The 15,717-nt window shown below is 44.7% G+C and overlaps 1 pseudogene; it reads right to left on the bottom strand.

Moving 5' to 3' along the window:
* Positions 1-11,245: 11,245 nt before the first annotated feature.
* On the bottom strand, positions 11,246-13,116 carry LOC130879560 (N-lysine methyltransferase KMT5A-like; annotated as a pseudogene).
* Positions 13,117-15,717: the final 2,601 nt, after the last annotated feature.

Below are 15,717 nucleotides of genomic sequence, written 5' to 3'. Positions count from 1 at the left end.
AGAGTTCCTATTACTAAATGTCAGTTTTAGTTCAATCATGGCACATGCACTACCTTTACAAATTGTGATAACAATGATGAGAGATGGTTTGTGTTATCACTGGATGATGAGTGTTGGAGGCCCAGAGATATTAAATTACTTTCCCACAGCCATACCATAAGACGTATTTAGGGCAGGCTGTTTATCTGGACCTACTCTTTGAGTTCCTTCCCATCTCTGACAATTAACATAGAAAATGGGGAAGTTGGTGAAGGGTTTAGACAGAGTGGGACTGGGCTCTTTACAGATCAAAGGTAAAGTCAAGGCACAAGTTCTGAGGCTGGCCATGAAGAATACTGGTTAAGAAGATGAGGGAACAGAAGCTGAGGCTTACCTTACCTTCGCCACCTGACAGGTTTCAGTCAGGAGGGTCTTAAGGATGTGGCTCCCAACTGAAACAATTCAGTGTCCTCAGAAGATGTCCAACTGTGGCGAACTCAGCCAGCTCTCTGACCTCGATTTCCTTCCCTCCTCCGTGGTTCTGTTGTTACTGTAGTTTGGATATAAAATGGACCCTAAGTCCTGCCAACCTCTTCCCTTTTAAGGCTCAGGAACATTTCAGAAGAGAGAGGAGAAACAATGTAGGAGATGGGGCATGGGGAGGAGTGCCGTAAAATGTTGTCTTCTGGGGACTGGATATGGCTGCTGCACTCTGGAATTCACTGCAGCTCCGGTTATATCCCCAAGACCCATACAAAGGCAAACTGACAAGATACATCAGTCAGTATCCCAGCAGGCAGCACTGATTGGGCTCAGTGGATGACAAACCAAAAAATAAACAAGAGCACACAAAGAACATGAAGGTGGGAAGGGGGATATGTTGGGAGAGTAATGGGGAGTGGGAGAGCTGGAGTAGATAAGATCAGTATATATTGTTTATATGATTGACATTGTCATCTTGTCTTCCCCCTTCCCAAAGCTGAGGACCAAACCCAGGGCCTTGCGCTTGCTAGGCAAGCACTCTACCACTGAGCTAAATCTCCAGCCCCAAATGACATTGTCAAAGAAAATAAAAGATATTCTGATGTGGGATGTCCTTTTGTATATGTGTCTCTTTTATTGGTTGATGAAAAAACTGTTTTGGCCAATGGCGTAGCAGAGTAAAGCCAGGTGGGAAATTCGAATAGAGATATTTAGAGAGATTAGATGGAGTCAAAGAGATGCCATATAGCTACCAAAAGAGAAAGATGCTAGAACATTGCCAGTAAGCCACAGTCTTGTGATGATACACAGATTAATAGAATGAAGATGTAAGAGCTAGCTAGGAATATGCCTGAGCCATTGGGCAAACACTGTTATAATTAATATAGTTTCTGTGTGATTATTTGGATCTGGGTGGCTGGGAAATGAAAGCACAGTCTCCGTCTACAATATTCTAATAAAAAGGAAACTCAAATGTTTAAATTAACTCAAAACGAGAGAGGGGAGTGGGGGCGGGGAGAGAAAGGAGAGAGAGCTGAACCCTAGTAAGCAATGCATGCACCAACTCAATGCTCTCTATTCTTTACTATGGACGTGATATGATTAGCTGCTTCCAGTTTCTGCTGTCTTTCTTTCCCTGCAATGATGGGCTGTAACTTGGAATTGTGAGGCAAATAAACCCCTTTCTTCTTAAGGAAAAACAATCAAACAAATGACCTCAAAGGCCTAGTCAGACCCCAGAAGGGATAACTATGGATGGGAGTTAGGATCATAAAGGCACTAACTTGTGCAATGGATTAATCCGTTAGGAGGTGGAACTTAGAGGTAGAAGTAGATGCCTGCGGGCATGCCCTTAAAGGGAGTTACTGTCCCCGACCTCTGCCTGTGAGATGAGCACCTCTGTCCCATCATGCCCTGTCCACCATCCACTGTGATATTCATCTTTCCCTCAGATCCAAAGTAATGGGCATGCTAGCCTTGAAGCGAACACCCTGGAAGGAAGAGCCAAACAATAACCTTTCCTCCTTTCACTGTTTTCTAGGGTGTTTGCTTATAGTCATGAGAAATGGACACATCTGTTCTCCTCACGATCCTGCCAGTTTCCTACAGATTTTGGGCTCCTTGTACTGGCAATCCCCTTCGGCAGGCTCTTTCTTTCTCCATTGGTGCAGAGTGCTTGCTTTCTCTTGTCAGTTCCCACTCTCTCTACTTCTCAGAAGCCTTCCCTGACTTATTTAGCGAATGCTGTTTATTCACTAACTCCTCCAAAGAATATCTCTTATGAAATAAAGGATAGTGCTGTCTTAGTCAGTGTTCTATTGCTGTGAAGAGACACCATGACCGTGGCAGCTCTTAGAAAGGAAGCATTTAATTGGGGCTGGTTTACAGTTCCAGAGGTTTAGTCCGTTGTCTTCACGCAGACCTGGGAGCTGAGAGTTCCACATCCAGATCCAAAGGCAACAGGAAGAGAGAGACTCTAGGCCTGGCTTGAGCTTCTCAAACCCCAAAGCCCACCTCCAGTGATACACTTCCTTCCATAAGGCCACACCCACTCCAAGGTCACACCTCCTAATCCTTCTTAAGCAGTGCCACTCCCTGATGACCAAACATTCAAATATATGAACCTATGGGGGCCATTCTTATTTAAGGCACCACAAACACTTTGGCCATTTAGAGACCATTTCTGACTGGTGCCTGGTATGTAGTAACAGGTCATCAAGGGCCTTTCAAGGCCCTCCTTGGGCTTTGATATCCCCAGTCATCCATGTCAGGCATGTAGGTATCAGATCTCATGGCTGGACTGGGCATGGCACACACCTTTAATCTCAGCACTTGGGAGGTAGAGACAGAAGGTCTCTGTGAGTCCTAGGCTAGTGTGGGATGCAGAGTGAGAACCTCTCTGGGGGACAAAAAAGATCGAAACAACATATCCCAACTGTAAGAGCCTTTGACATGTAGCACCCAGGTCAAGAGGGAATGCTGTCAGTGGACTGAATTTAGTTAAGTCACAGAGGGTGTTACACTTCCCCAAAGCTTGGGAAAGAAAAGGCTAGCTGGGTCCATCTGGTTTGCTAACAGGTGGACTCAACAACAAAGAGGAGGATTTAATTTTAAAAGCATCCTTGTTGGAAAATTAAAAAAAAAATAGAAAAAGAAATAAAGAAAAATCTCTCACACTCCCTCCCCAAAGAAGGCTGTCACTTGGTTTCTCTCTGGCTCTGTCATATGCTTCTGTCCCTTGTTCAGAAGCGTGGCTGGTATTCTGAGCTTGCTGCCACGAGAACTGAGAACAGCTTCTCTGCCTGGCATTTGGCAGGAGGGAGATGGCAGCATTGCTCTCAGGCCAGAGCCTTTGACTGCAAATCTCTCTTCAGAGGCTCAAATCGGAACTCCAGAGGCTCAGAGTAAGACAGAGGCCAGTGTATTACAAAGGGCTAGGCTTTCCGAAGCCATGGCTGGAACAGGCTATTAGATCTGCTCTGTGTGGGCATCTGTCATTTCTTGCCTATCTGATTTACTCTGAAGCTGAACTGAGTTCAAATTGTATCCGTATCTCTTAAAAACTGTGTGGACTTGAGAAAATTACAACGTTTCTTTGGTCTTTGGCTTCTTAAAGTAGAAAAGAAAAAAAAGAAAAAAGAAAACTCTCCTAGGCTGGGGAGATAGCACAGTAGGTAGATAAAGCACTTGACTTGAAAATCTGAGTTGGAGTTTGGATACCCAGAACTCACACATGATAACTTGTGACAGCACATGTCTACAACGCCAGGGTAACAAAGGGAGATGGAAGTGGAGCTAGGAGACTCCCCAGACCTCAGGGAGCCTGATGCTATAGCACACATCTGCAATCACAATGTCCACCCCACCTTCCCCCTTGTTTTGAGGCATCTCTTGTTCACCTTAGTGTACACCAGGCTAGCTGGCCTGTGGGTTTCCAGGGACTTTCCTGTCTCTGCTCCCCACCTCCCCCAATCCTATTGCTGGTCCACTGGGATTACAGGTCTACCCAGCTATACCCAGCTCTACACAGGATCTGGGACTCCAAAGTACAGTCTTCAAGTGTACATAGTAGGTCCTTTACCCACTAGGCCATCTCCCAGCCCCCAGCAGGTATCTTTCCAACTGAATGGTCATTCATATTCACAAAGAGATTTTATTAACATCAAAATGGAGGCCCCCCTTCCCCGAAACAGTTTCTCTTTGTTGTAGCCCTAGCTTTCCGGGAACTCACTGTAGACCAGGCTGGCCTTGAATTCAGAGATCTGCCTGCCTCTCTCCTGAGTGCTGGGATCTAAGGTGTATACCACTACAACTGGCCCCAAATAGAGTTTTTAATTGATCAGTGATTTAATTGACCCCTTGAAGTTCTAAAACTACAAGGTTTCCTGTACAATCCCATTAACATATTCATATTTCTAACGTGTCCTTTGGTATTTGCAAGAATCTTTTCAACAATAAAATTCTTCCAGGATTTTTTTTTTATAAATCACTCACTGAGAACTGATAGCTTGAATGTAGAAGCTATTATTTTATTTCTTGACTGATGATGGATTTTAATGTTTTCAGACAATCTTATGTAGGCCGAAGTGGCCTTGAAATTGTTACAGAGCTCTGAATTGGCCTTCAACTCCTGCTCCTTCTACCTCGGAACCCAAGTGCTAGCCTTGCAGGCACATGCCAGCATGCCCGACTATTTTAGAAGTTAACTTCTATACCGCTGCCAATCACATTAGTGAGGCCGTAGGCACAAGAGGCAGCTGTATGAACGGAACTAAGATAAGCAGATTCAGAGAATAAATAAACAAGGAATTCTGGTGCTTCTGAGGGTCTGTACGTTTCTGGCCTTTTGAGGGGATCAGAAGATGGTTTCAGGTAAGAAGCCTCTCCCCTTTCCTTCTGTCTCTTCTCTTCTCTTACCCCCCCCCCCTTTCTTTTTCCTGAAATACAATCTCAATCTTCTCATCTGAGTCTCTCAAGCAGCCAGGATGACAGGCAAATGCCACCATGCCTTGCTTTTTTTTTTTTTTTTTTTTTTTTTTTTTTTAATTCTCCTCTTCTTTTCTGTGTTAGGAACCAAGCCCAGGATTTCCCGTGTGCTAGCTAGCCCCATGCGATTTTATCACTGGTCTTTTTTTTCTGCATAATAAATAATGTCTGCCAAGGACCTCACAGTTTCAACATGTCTTTCCAAAGGCTTTGGCAAAAATCCCTCTGCTTAGTCAAGCCTGGGTCATGTGGTCGCCCTTGGGTGGAAGTTGGTGCAGCGAGCTGATCATGTTCTTATGGGACAGGACGAAGGGGAGAACTAGAGAAAATCTTGCTGAGCCGACCAAAAGGCAATCAAGCTCCTTGTTCCCAGGAGCTTGTTTATTTGTTGTTGTTGTTGTCCTTGTTTCTGAGTCAGAGAGTCATAGTCTGTAGACCAGACTGTGGCTCGGGCCTTCAGCTGATTTCTGCTTCCGATGAATATTTTTGTTTTTGTAAGAATCTTTTACTTCTGATCAGCATGGGAGTTTTGACCTGCTCTGTTTCCAACCTCGGTTGGTTCATCCCTCCTTAGGCAACTTGGGGGTCCCCTGCTCCTGGGGAGTCACCATATTGATTCTGAACTTACTGTGGACACCCCATCAACACAGTGCACTACAGTCCCCTAATAGAGCTCATGGACTCTGGACCAACAGTTAGGGAGCCCACATGGGACCAACCTAAGCCCTCAGCATGTGTGTGACAGTTATGTAGCTTGGTACTGTTCGTAAGGCAGTGAGAGCTTAGCAGGCTATTGGGAACCTGTTCCCCATGCTGGATTACCTCACCCAGCCTTGATGCAGGGGGAGGAGCTAGGCCCTTCCTCTACTTGATGTGCCAGGCTTTATTCAAGCCCTTGGTAGCCCTGACCCTTTCTGAATGGAGATGGAGCAGGAGTGGATGGGGGTGGGTGGAGTGGTAGATGGGAGTTGGGAGGGAGAGGAAGGAGTGGGAGGAGAGGAGGGAGGGAGAACTGAGGTCGGTATGTAAAATAAATGAAAAAAAATTAATTAAATAAAAACAAAAAAACTTTGTGGCAAAGAAAAAGTAGAAATGGCAATAGGAGGCAAATACAGTGTGGTGGTTAGTTTACGTCAACTTGACACAAGGTATCCAAGAGGAGGGAACCTCAGTTAAGAAAATGCCTACATAAGATCAGGCTGAAGGCAAGACTAGAGGGCATTTTCTTAATTAGTGCTTTATGCGCGAGGATCCAGCCTATGGCAGGTGGTACCATCCCTGGGTTGGTGGTCCTGGTTTCTATAACAAAGAAGGCTGAGAAAGCAATGAGAAACATACCAATAAGCAGCACCCCTCCATGGCCTCTGCATCAGCTCCTGTTTCCAGGTTCCTGCCCTGTTTGACTTCCTGTCCTGACTTCCTTTAATGATGAACTACAATGAGGATGTGTAAATCAAATAAATCCTTTCCCACCCCCACCCCCCCAAAAAAGATTCTTTTGCTTCACTGGGAAGAAACTAGTGTGTGTGTGTGTATGTGTGTGTGTGTGTGTGTAAGGTTTAGAGGCCGAGGGGATGGCTCAGTGGTTAACAGTGCTTTCTGCTCTTGAAGAGAACCAGAGTTTGGTTCCCCAGCAGGAATGAGAAGTGTCTGGTGATTGACAGCCTCCTGCAACACCAGCTGTAAGGCATTCAATGTTCTCTTCTGGCCTCCCTGGGCCCGTGCATTCCCATGCATATACCACCACCTCCTGCACCACCACTGTGATTAAAATAATTTTTTAAATAAGAAAGCAAGAATTTATAGCTTTAGGGCTTATTTGGTAGAGTGCTTGTCTAGCATGCATGAAACTCCGGATTTATCCCCAGCTCTACATAAGATCAGACTTGTAGAGGAGGATTAGAAGTTCTAAGTCATTCTTAGTTATGAGGTGAAATCAAGGCTGTTCTGGGCTGGATTGCATGAGATTCCGTCTCAAAAAATGAGGAATAAGAGAGAAAGAAGGCCAACCCTGTAATTTTGCTGATAGATCTGGACCATCCTACAATTTCCAGGTTTTTTGGATTATGCCTTGAAAACCTTGGGGTCACACAGAAAACATAGCTTCTAGTGCCTGTGCTATGGCTAACAGATGTTGTCAGGCTCTGTTAGCAAATAAAATTGGAAGTTTGGATAGGTAATTTATAGCATCTTTTTGTGCTATGATTCTGGACTTGACTATTCCAAAACAAATTATATCTTCAGAGTGAAATGGCTGACATTTGCACAGACCTGTAATTTTCTCAATGATATTGACCTTCGAGGAGTAATTTCATGAAATAAGTTCTTAGGGGGCAAAGAACATTATTATTTGACTCGCTAACTATTCCTTCAGTGTTGACTCACTGTACTCAACAGTATCTTACCTCCCTTTTTGAGATGGGATCTTAGGAAGTCTCAGTTGCCCTCAAACTCATTGTAAAGCAGAGGATCCTTGGTCCTCTTGTCTCTACCTCCTGAGTCCTGGGGTGATTGATAGGTGTGCACAATCATGATAGGTGTGCATAATCATGCCTTGTTTTATGTAGTTCTGGAGACTGAACTCAGGGTTTTGAGTATGCTAAGCAGAGGTCAGAGTACCTATGCTACACCCCTAATCCAAAACAGTTTTGTGGGTTTTTTTTTCTTTTCTTTTCTTTTGGTTGTACTAAAGATAGGCCCTTGAGCAAGGTAAGCAAAAACTCTACCCTGAGTTATAGCCCAACTCTGCTAATAGTAGATTTTAACCCTCTGTGTGTGTGTGTGTGTGTGTGTGTGTGTGTGTCCAGGGACCAACTCCCCATGTGCGGCTGTCAAATTAAGGATGTTGTACATAGTAGTTGTCTTAGTTAAGATTTCCATTGCTGTGAAGAGACACCACGACCACAGGAACTCTTATAAAGGGAAAACATTTGATTGGGGTGGCTTACATTTTCAGAAGATTAGTCCATTATCATCACGGTATGAGATGGTGGCATGCAGGCAGATATGGTGCTGGAGAAGTGTAACAGGTCTTTCTTTGGATCACCAGCTTCCAAAAAAATGGCATGGAGATGCCTAATTAATTATGAAAGCTTGGTGTTAGCTTAGGCTTGTTTCCCACTACTTCTTAAACTTAATTAACCCATCTATACTAATCTACATTCTGCCAACTGGCTTATTATTGAAAGACCCTACAGACCCCCTCCTCAGAACCCGCAGCTAGCAGGCTCCCGGGAGAATGTTCTGTTTGCTTGAAAGATTCTCAGGATCAGCAGCTAGCCTGCTCTCGTGAGAGGAAAACAGGATATCTATAAGATAGGACATCTACAAAGCAGGATGACTGCAAAGTAGGATATCTATAAGATAAGAACAGGATGTCTGCTGCCAGACATCCATGCTGGGAGAGGAAAAACCATTCATGCCCCCCGCCTCATTCCGATAACCACGCTTCTGCTTCTGTAAAACTTGCTTTTGCTGCCCTCTTTCCTATAAAAAGACCTCCTCCCAGTCTGCAGGCGCGCAAGTCCTCCGAAAGACTTTGCCGCCCGCAGGTACCTGTGTCTACCTAATAAACCTCTTGCAATTTGCATCCGACCCGTGGTCTCGGCCTGGTCTTTGGGTCCGGGGGTCTCCACCTGAGGGAAGGTCCCTACCGGGGTCTTTCATTATCTCTCTTCCACACTGTTTGTCTGACTTCACTCACATCTCACCGTTGAATTCTCCACCTCTCAGATTCTTCCCAAGTTCCTCTCTCTCTGGAAGTCTTGCCTAGCCACTCCTGCCTAGTTATTGGACATTCTGCTTTTTATTAAATGAATCAGAAGGTGCCTCAGGCAGATGAGATAAAACAGCCATATCTTCACAGTGTACAAAAAGACCGTCCCACAACATTTCCCCATTTTTAGCTACGTAAAAAGGAAAGGTTTTAACTCTAATACTCTAAAACTATATACGATAAGAACAATTATCAGGCCAGGTGGTGGTGGCGCATGCCTTTATTACCAGCACTTGGATTTTCAAGACAGAGTTTCTTTGTGTAAAAGTCCTAGTTGTCCTGGAACTTTCTTTTGTAGACCAGACTGGCTTTGAACTCATAGAAATCCACCTGCCTCTGCCTTCCATGTGCTGGGATTAAAGGGGTTGTGCAACCTCTGCCCAGCTTCCTACATTTCTTATTTATTCTAAAGAGTAGTTTGTAATAATAGCTTTTAAGAACTAAAACTCCAAATTACATTTAAAATGAGCTGCATATGTACAATAACTTAAACAAGAGTAGAAACATATATACATACAGTACGTTATAACAAAAACAACCTTAAATTTGTATCAATATTCAAAAATCCATATTAAAGTAAAATATTTGAGAGTTGTAATTGAGTTTAAAAGTAGATTCAATAATCTACCCCTTTATCCTATTATTACTGTACTTCCCTAAACTAAACAATGACACAATGACAAACATCCATAACCCACTAAATGACACAAACAACCCACCTCACCTCTTATGAATGTGGCCATTGTGTTCTTAAAATTGCTTCCTGCTATCTGGGGGCAATAGCATCTTTAGGAGACCCTGAGAAAATTGGGATATGGTCAAATCCTGAGAGAGTGAACTGTATCATTTGTTTTCCAGTCTCTGTATGATTGAAAGTACAGGGCTTATCTGAAGTTCTGGCTAGAGTAGTCTGTGAGGCTAGTGTGAGCCACCACCACCTGCATCTGTTTCTAAATTGATCTTGTGTAGCCCATGCCTCTGTCTCTGAGTACTGGGATTAAAGGTGTGTACCACCATTCCCTGGCCACTAGTGGCTTAGCTTTGCTCTCTAATCTTCAGGCAAGCTTTATTTATTAAGATACTAATAAAATATTACTGCATGTAGTGGGGTGGACCATCTCTCCTGAATGCTGGAGATACCTCTCCCATAGGGTTGGTGCCAGCTCTCCTGCTACAAACACACGGACTTTTAAAGGTAATATACATATCTGCATTAACACAAGTCTGGAATGTGCAGTGTGTACAAATCAGCTGAAGATGATTTTCTGTTCTATGTTTGAGCAGGTAAAGGGCACCTGACAACTTTATAAGTCTACTTGAACTGTATAACAAAACTAATATATAAATCTACATCCTCACCAAATGAAAAGATGGCATGTAATAATGAGTCGTAAGGACTCTGTAGCCCACAGATTTATCGTGTCTCATCCAGTCTCAGAGCTGTTCCCATACAGAGTGATTGGCACAGAAGTGTCACCTGTCTTATAGGTTTTTTTAATTTTTTTTTAATTTATTTATTTATTTATTTATTTTTTTGGTTTCTTTCTTAATGTCTGCAGCCAAGATTTTCAGAAGGTCTCCCCTGATCAAATATGATCTTTAGTAATTTTGAAAGAATCCAGAACATTTTGTTTCTTGTGGAAACAAAGGAATAACCTTTCCCCCAGTAAAACACAATTCTTGACTTCCATTCTAAAGATAAGACATCTTTTAAATATATAGGCTGGTTTAATTCAGCAGTTTCCCTACCCCACAATCCAATGTCTCACAGCAGCGGTTGTTTTTTGTTCATTAGCATTTAAAATTTTTTTATATTTATTTATTTGTTTATTTATTTATTTTTTATTTTTTTGGCAATAAATATTTTAATTCTTTTTGCTTTTATGATGACAAATAATTTTCAAGTTTACTTCCTTTTTTTTTGTTTGCTATTTAAATACAAAGCTAAGCCACAAACAGGTACAACCAAGACATTTTATCTCACAGTTACACCCTCCTGTCGGATCCTCCTCCAAGTCTGACCACTGACCGGACTAGCAAGGGGTGTGGGGAAGACTTTCTTAGGTAGCACCATCAAGAGGCTGGGGGGGGGGGGGGTGTTGGAAACCACCTACTTCTGCTATCACAGGTTAAGAACAATCACAATGATTCTCTGGCTGCCAGGCACCCTCGTGCCACACATTTGATGCCTCCAGGGGCCCTGGGCTGCAGCATCTTCACAGGATACCAGGGGTTGTGCCTTGGCGGCGGGTAGAGAACTTTCCGTGCAGCAGAATCAGGGTTGCAGGTCGGGGGTGGAGGGGTGGGTAGGTGCGTATGGACTTAGTAATTTCTGGTCCCACTAGAAAAATCTTACTTTTGATTAGAAGAGTACCATCTCAAATCTTCTCTACACAAACCATCCAGCCAAGCCAAAAAGCTTAAAAAAAAAAAATCCAGAAGAAAACAGTCATTTCACTCCTTTCAAAACCTATATACATATAAGTTGTTTTCTGTGGTTTTTTTTTCCATTTTTTTATTTTTTTTAAAACGTTTTGTTGCTTTATTATTATTTTTTTAAATAAATTCAGTGTTCACATTTCTATAAAGAATTAATGCAGTTTCAGGAGACCTGCCCCGCTGGGGCAGGAGAACAGTGCTTTTCCAGGCCTGCCTCTAGTCTGACTGCCCACCCTGATGCTTCGAGGTGCCTGGAAAAGCCAAAAGCCTGTGGAAGAGGTCTGTTCCCGGCCGGGCTTCCGAGCCCTGGGCTCAGTAAGCTTTGGAGAAAGCAGAGGGGAAGACGAGCTTACTGCAAAACTTTTGCTAAAAAATATTCACACACGTCAATGTGTACGCCTGTCAAGACGCTGAGGAGAACAAGAGCTTGGAGACATCCCATCCAGGCTGTGCGTGGGGGGTGGCAGCACCCTCACACCCGCCTGTCCTTGGACGTGGGGTGCGGGGGAGTCCTGGCTTTCATCTTGGGCAGAGCCCGGCTTCCTAGTTCACGTTCCACTCCATTCTCTACACCTGTCCCGGCTGAGTCCTCGACTGCGCGGGAAGCACAAACGCTCAATTGTATGCAAAAAAGTACAAAAACAACGAGAATATAAAAGTTTTGGTAATATAAGGCCATCTGTTCAAGTCCACCTTGGAAACCTGTAACAGATATTTAAATACTACATGAAAAGGCATCTTTAATAGACTTTTTAAAAACATCTGAAGTAATTAGCTAAGAGTAAGTGTGTGTAAAAAAAAAATCATTTCCCTTTGAGGGCACTTTGTCCTTTGAAGGAGGCAGGGTGGCAGGGAGGCCACATGGTTAATGCTTCAGCCAAGGATAGGCCTCAATGGAGGCCTTGCTGTGGCCGCCATAGTCGTACAGGAGCTCTTCCCCAGCTGCAATGTCGCGGGAGGCGATGAGGATGAGGTGAGGCACGCCATCGATTCCATGCAGTTTGGTCTGGCAATTCCCACACTTACTACGATTGATCAGCCTTCCCAGACTATTAGTTTCTCGAGTGGCATCCACGCAGTAGGTTTTGCTCAGATACTGAAAATAGTACATGTAGCAGCCTGTGGAGGGGTCTTGTGCATACAGAGCCTCCCGCTTCTTGGCATCGGTGATCTCAATGAGGTCCCCATGGTATTCTACCACAAAGTCTCCCCGGGAGAACTGCTTGGTGGCAATTACACCCCGGCCTTTTCCATCAATGAGATCAATCTTCATGCCTTCTTCCTTGCCGCTCTCAATCAGTTCATCAATTTTTTTCTTCAGACTGTAGCTCAGCCTTGCTCTTCCTGGAGCTCCTTCGCACCGGGTAGAAATCTGTAAGCTTTCCATTCTGCTGTGTTTTCCCTTGAGACTTTTTCCGAGGGGCCTGCTTGCCCTTGAGGGGTTTTCTCAGGGCCTGCTTGGCAACCACTGTATTGGTAAAATCACATGACGGGGGTGGAGTTTTTGGAGGCTCTGCTGCTTCAGATTTTTGGTTTGGAAAAGGTGCCAGGGGACCTCTCCTGGCGTCTTTGATCTTCTGTTCATCAGACTTCACGGAGCTTCGGATTGTATTCCCAGCATTTCTTTTATCTTCTCGCTTCCTGTAGATTCCAGCTAATGGCTTCCCCTGGCTTTTGACCTCGTGATGTGCAACTGAGTTCTCTTCCTGAAGAGGGGAGCGCATTCCAAAGCACTTGTTTGGACTCATGTAGGCATAGATCTTCGACTTCCCCGCAAACACGTTCTCCTGCAGCCCAGCTAGGCCCATGGCGGCACGGCCGGCGCCTTCGCCCTCGCCGCGGCCCGGCCACCAGCGCTGCCGCCGCCGCCGCTACTGCTGCTGCCGCTGCCACCAGCGCCGCCGCGGCGCCCCGGGGAAGGGCCGGCGGCGCCCCACGGCGCCCGCTTCGCCCATAGCCCGCAGCAGGCCGGGCGCCGGCACGCGCCGCAGCCGGGGCCGGAGCGAGGCCGGGGACGGCGCGGGCAGGGGCGGCGCTGCCAGTATTTATTTATTTTGTATACAATAGTCTGTCTATGTGTTGCCTGCAGGCCAGAAGAGGGCACCAGACCCCATTACAGATGGTTGTGAGCCACCATGTGGTTGCTGGGAATTGAACTCAGGACCTTTGGAAGAGCAGGCAATAACCTCTGAGCCATCTCTCCAGCCCTAAGAATTTTAAATTAATAAGCATTATTTAGGATCCAGACACCTTGTGTTATACTATTTTTCATCCTTATATAGCTTATTTTTATATTACTTTATTCTCTCTTTAAAGACTTTGCTATTACTTTTTAAACTATCTTATTTTACTATGACTGTCTTTATCCATTTTCTTTGCTTTCTTCATAACCTCAGCACATTTTTAAGCATACTATACCTATTTAGAGGTTTCTTTAGGTCTGAACATGGCTTTCTGTGTGCCCTGGCTCTGGGAAAATGTGACAAAAAAATGTTGTGAAATTCTCCTGTATACCTGCAGGCTCTTTTTGTAGGTATGCTCAGCACACTGTGTTGGAGGCTGGCTCTGCCTACCTCTGGTCCACAAGAGCCAAACCTTACACCTGCAGGCATGGCCAGGAGCTGCATTTACTGACCCAAGCTCTGGGACTTTGCCAAGCCTGTGCTGAAGTAGGCATTTCTATCTAGTCTTCCATGGAGTAGCATGCCAGCTGCTCAGAGGCCATAAGTTTGGATATATAAGCCTCCACATTGGATGCCAAATGTAACAGGTCTTTCTTTGGAATGCCAGCTCCCAAATAACGACAAAGAGACTTATTAATTATGAAAGCATGGCCTTAGTTTAGGCTTGTTCCCAACTAGTTCTTAAACTTAAATTAATCCATTTATATTAATCTATGTTCTGCCACATGGCTCATTACCTCTCCTCCATATTGTATGTCCAACTTCCCCCACATCTTGCTGGCGAATTCACAACAAGAGAAGTAGCTGAGTATTCTACCTTTTGACTTGTAGGCAACAGGAAGTGGTCTGAGACACTGAGCAGTATCTTGAGCATTTATGTGACCTCAGAGTCTGCCTCCACAGTGACATACTTCCTTCAACAAGGTCATACCTACTCTTACAAAGCCATGCCTTCTAATAATGCTACTCCTTTTGGGGGCCATTTTCTTTCAAACCACCACAGTAGGCAAGCACTCTGTCTTAGTTAAGGTTTGTATTTTTGTGAAGAGACACCATGACCATAGTAACTCATTTAAAGAAATTGTTAATTGGGTTGGCTCACTTAGAGTTTCAGAGGTTCAGTCCATTACCATCATGGCGGGGAGCATGGTGGCATGCAGGCAGATGTGGCGCTAGCTACATCTTGGCCTGCAGGCAACAGGAAGTTGACTGAAACACTGGGCGATATCCTGAGCATCGGAAATCTCAAAGCCTGCCCCCACAATAACACACTTCCTTCAAGAAGGTCATACATTCTCCGCAAAACCCCATCTCCTAGTAGTGCCACTACTATGAGATTATGGGGGCCAATTATATTCAAACTATCAAATACCCTATCACTGTGCTATACCCAGGCCTTCTTTGTGGAGTGAGTTCTCTCCTTTCACCTCTATGTGGGTTCTGGAGATGGCAAACTATCTCGCTGGCCCCCCAGCTTTTTTGAAATAGTAGATTTTAAGATATTTTTGTTGCTGAGAATCAAACCCAGGGCCTTGAATACGTCAGGCAAGAGCTCTACCACTGAGCTGCATCCCCAGATCATTTTAGCAGTAGATTTTCACTTTGGGTGTGTTCCTTTCTGGGGAATTGAACTCAGGGCCTTGAACATACTAGGTAAGCACTCTACACGAGCCATCCCTCAACCCTTGCTTATTTTTTTTTTCAGTCTTTATCAGCAGTTCTGAGGAACAGTGCAAAAACAAACCAGCCTCTTGCCAGAGGTGTTACATACTAACCATGGAACTTGTTAGTTGTATTCCTTACTTTTGTGTTCCTGTGGCAGAACATCTAACCCAACAACTAAAGAAGGATTTCATTTGGACCTTCAGTTCTTTTTGGCTCAGCCCTACCATTTGGGCCTGCGGCAGCACAGCCCATCCAGGTGAGAGCACATGGCTGTGCACCTCAGGGCAGTCAAGAAGCAATTGGAGAAAAGGGAAAGAGGGTGAACGTGGAGATGGAGGAAAGGGACCACTCTCTGGCCATGCTCGCCTCGCTGAGTGCAACAGAAGCAAGGGAATTTAAGTGAGTTTACCTCAAAGGGAAAAAAAAATAGCAACAATGACTAAATCGCTCCTGATGTGCTGAGAACCTTGTAAATTACCCAATCCTTGAGGCTGAATGCCTCAACGGATGGAGCGACTCAGTCCGCAGGCATGGGTGTCTGAGCCCTGCAAGTTCGTAAGAACTGTTGTTCTGTTCTGTGAGGGAAGCTTGGGAACCCTGACTCGACTGTCACCTAAGGCGGCAGCAGCAGCAGCAGCTGCAGCAGTTGCCAGGCAAATCATCTCTCAATGGAAAGAGGGAGCCAAGCAGCGAAAGGCAAAGAATAAC

This window comes from Chionomys nivalis, chromosome 1, assembly GCF_950005125.1.
Source record: "Chionomys nivalis chromosome 1, mChiNiv1.1, whole genome shotgun sequence".
Lineage (NCBI taxonomy): Eukaryota > Metazoa > Chordata > Mammalia > Rodentia > Cricetidae > Chionomys > Chionomys nivalis.
Note: the sequence above shows the minus strand (reverse complement) of the source record. Positions and strands in the feature narration are given on the sequence as shown.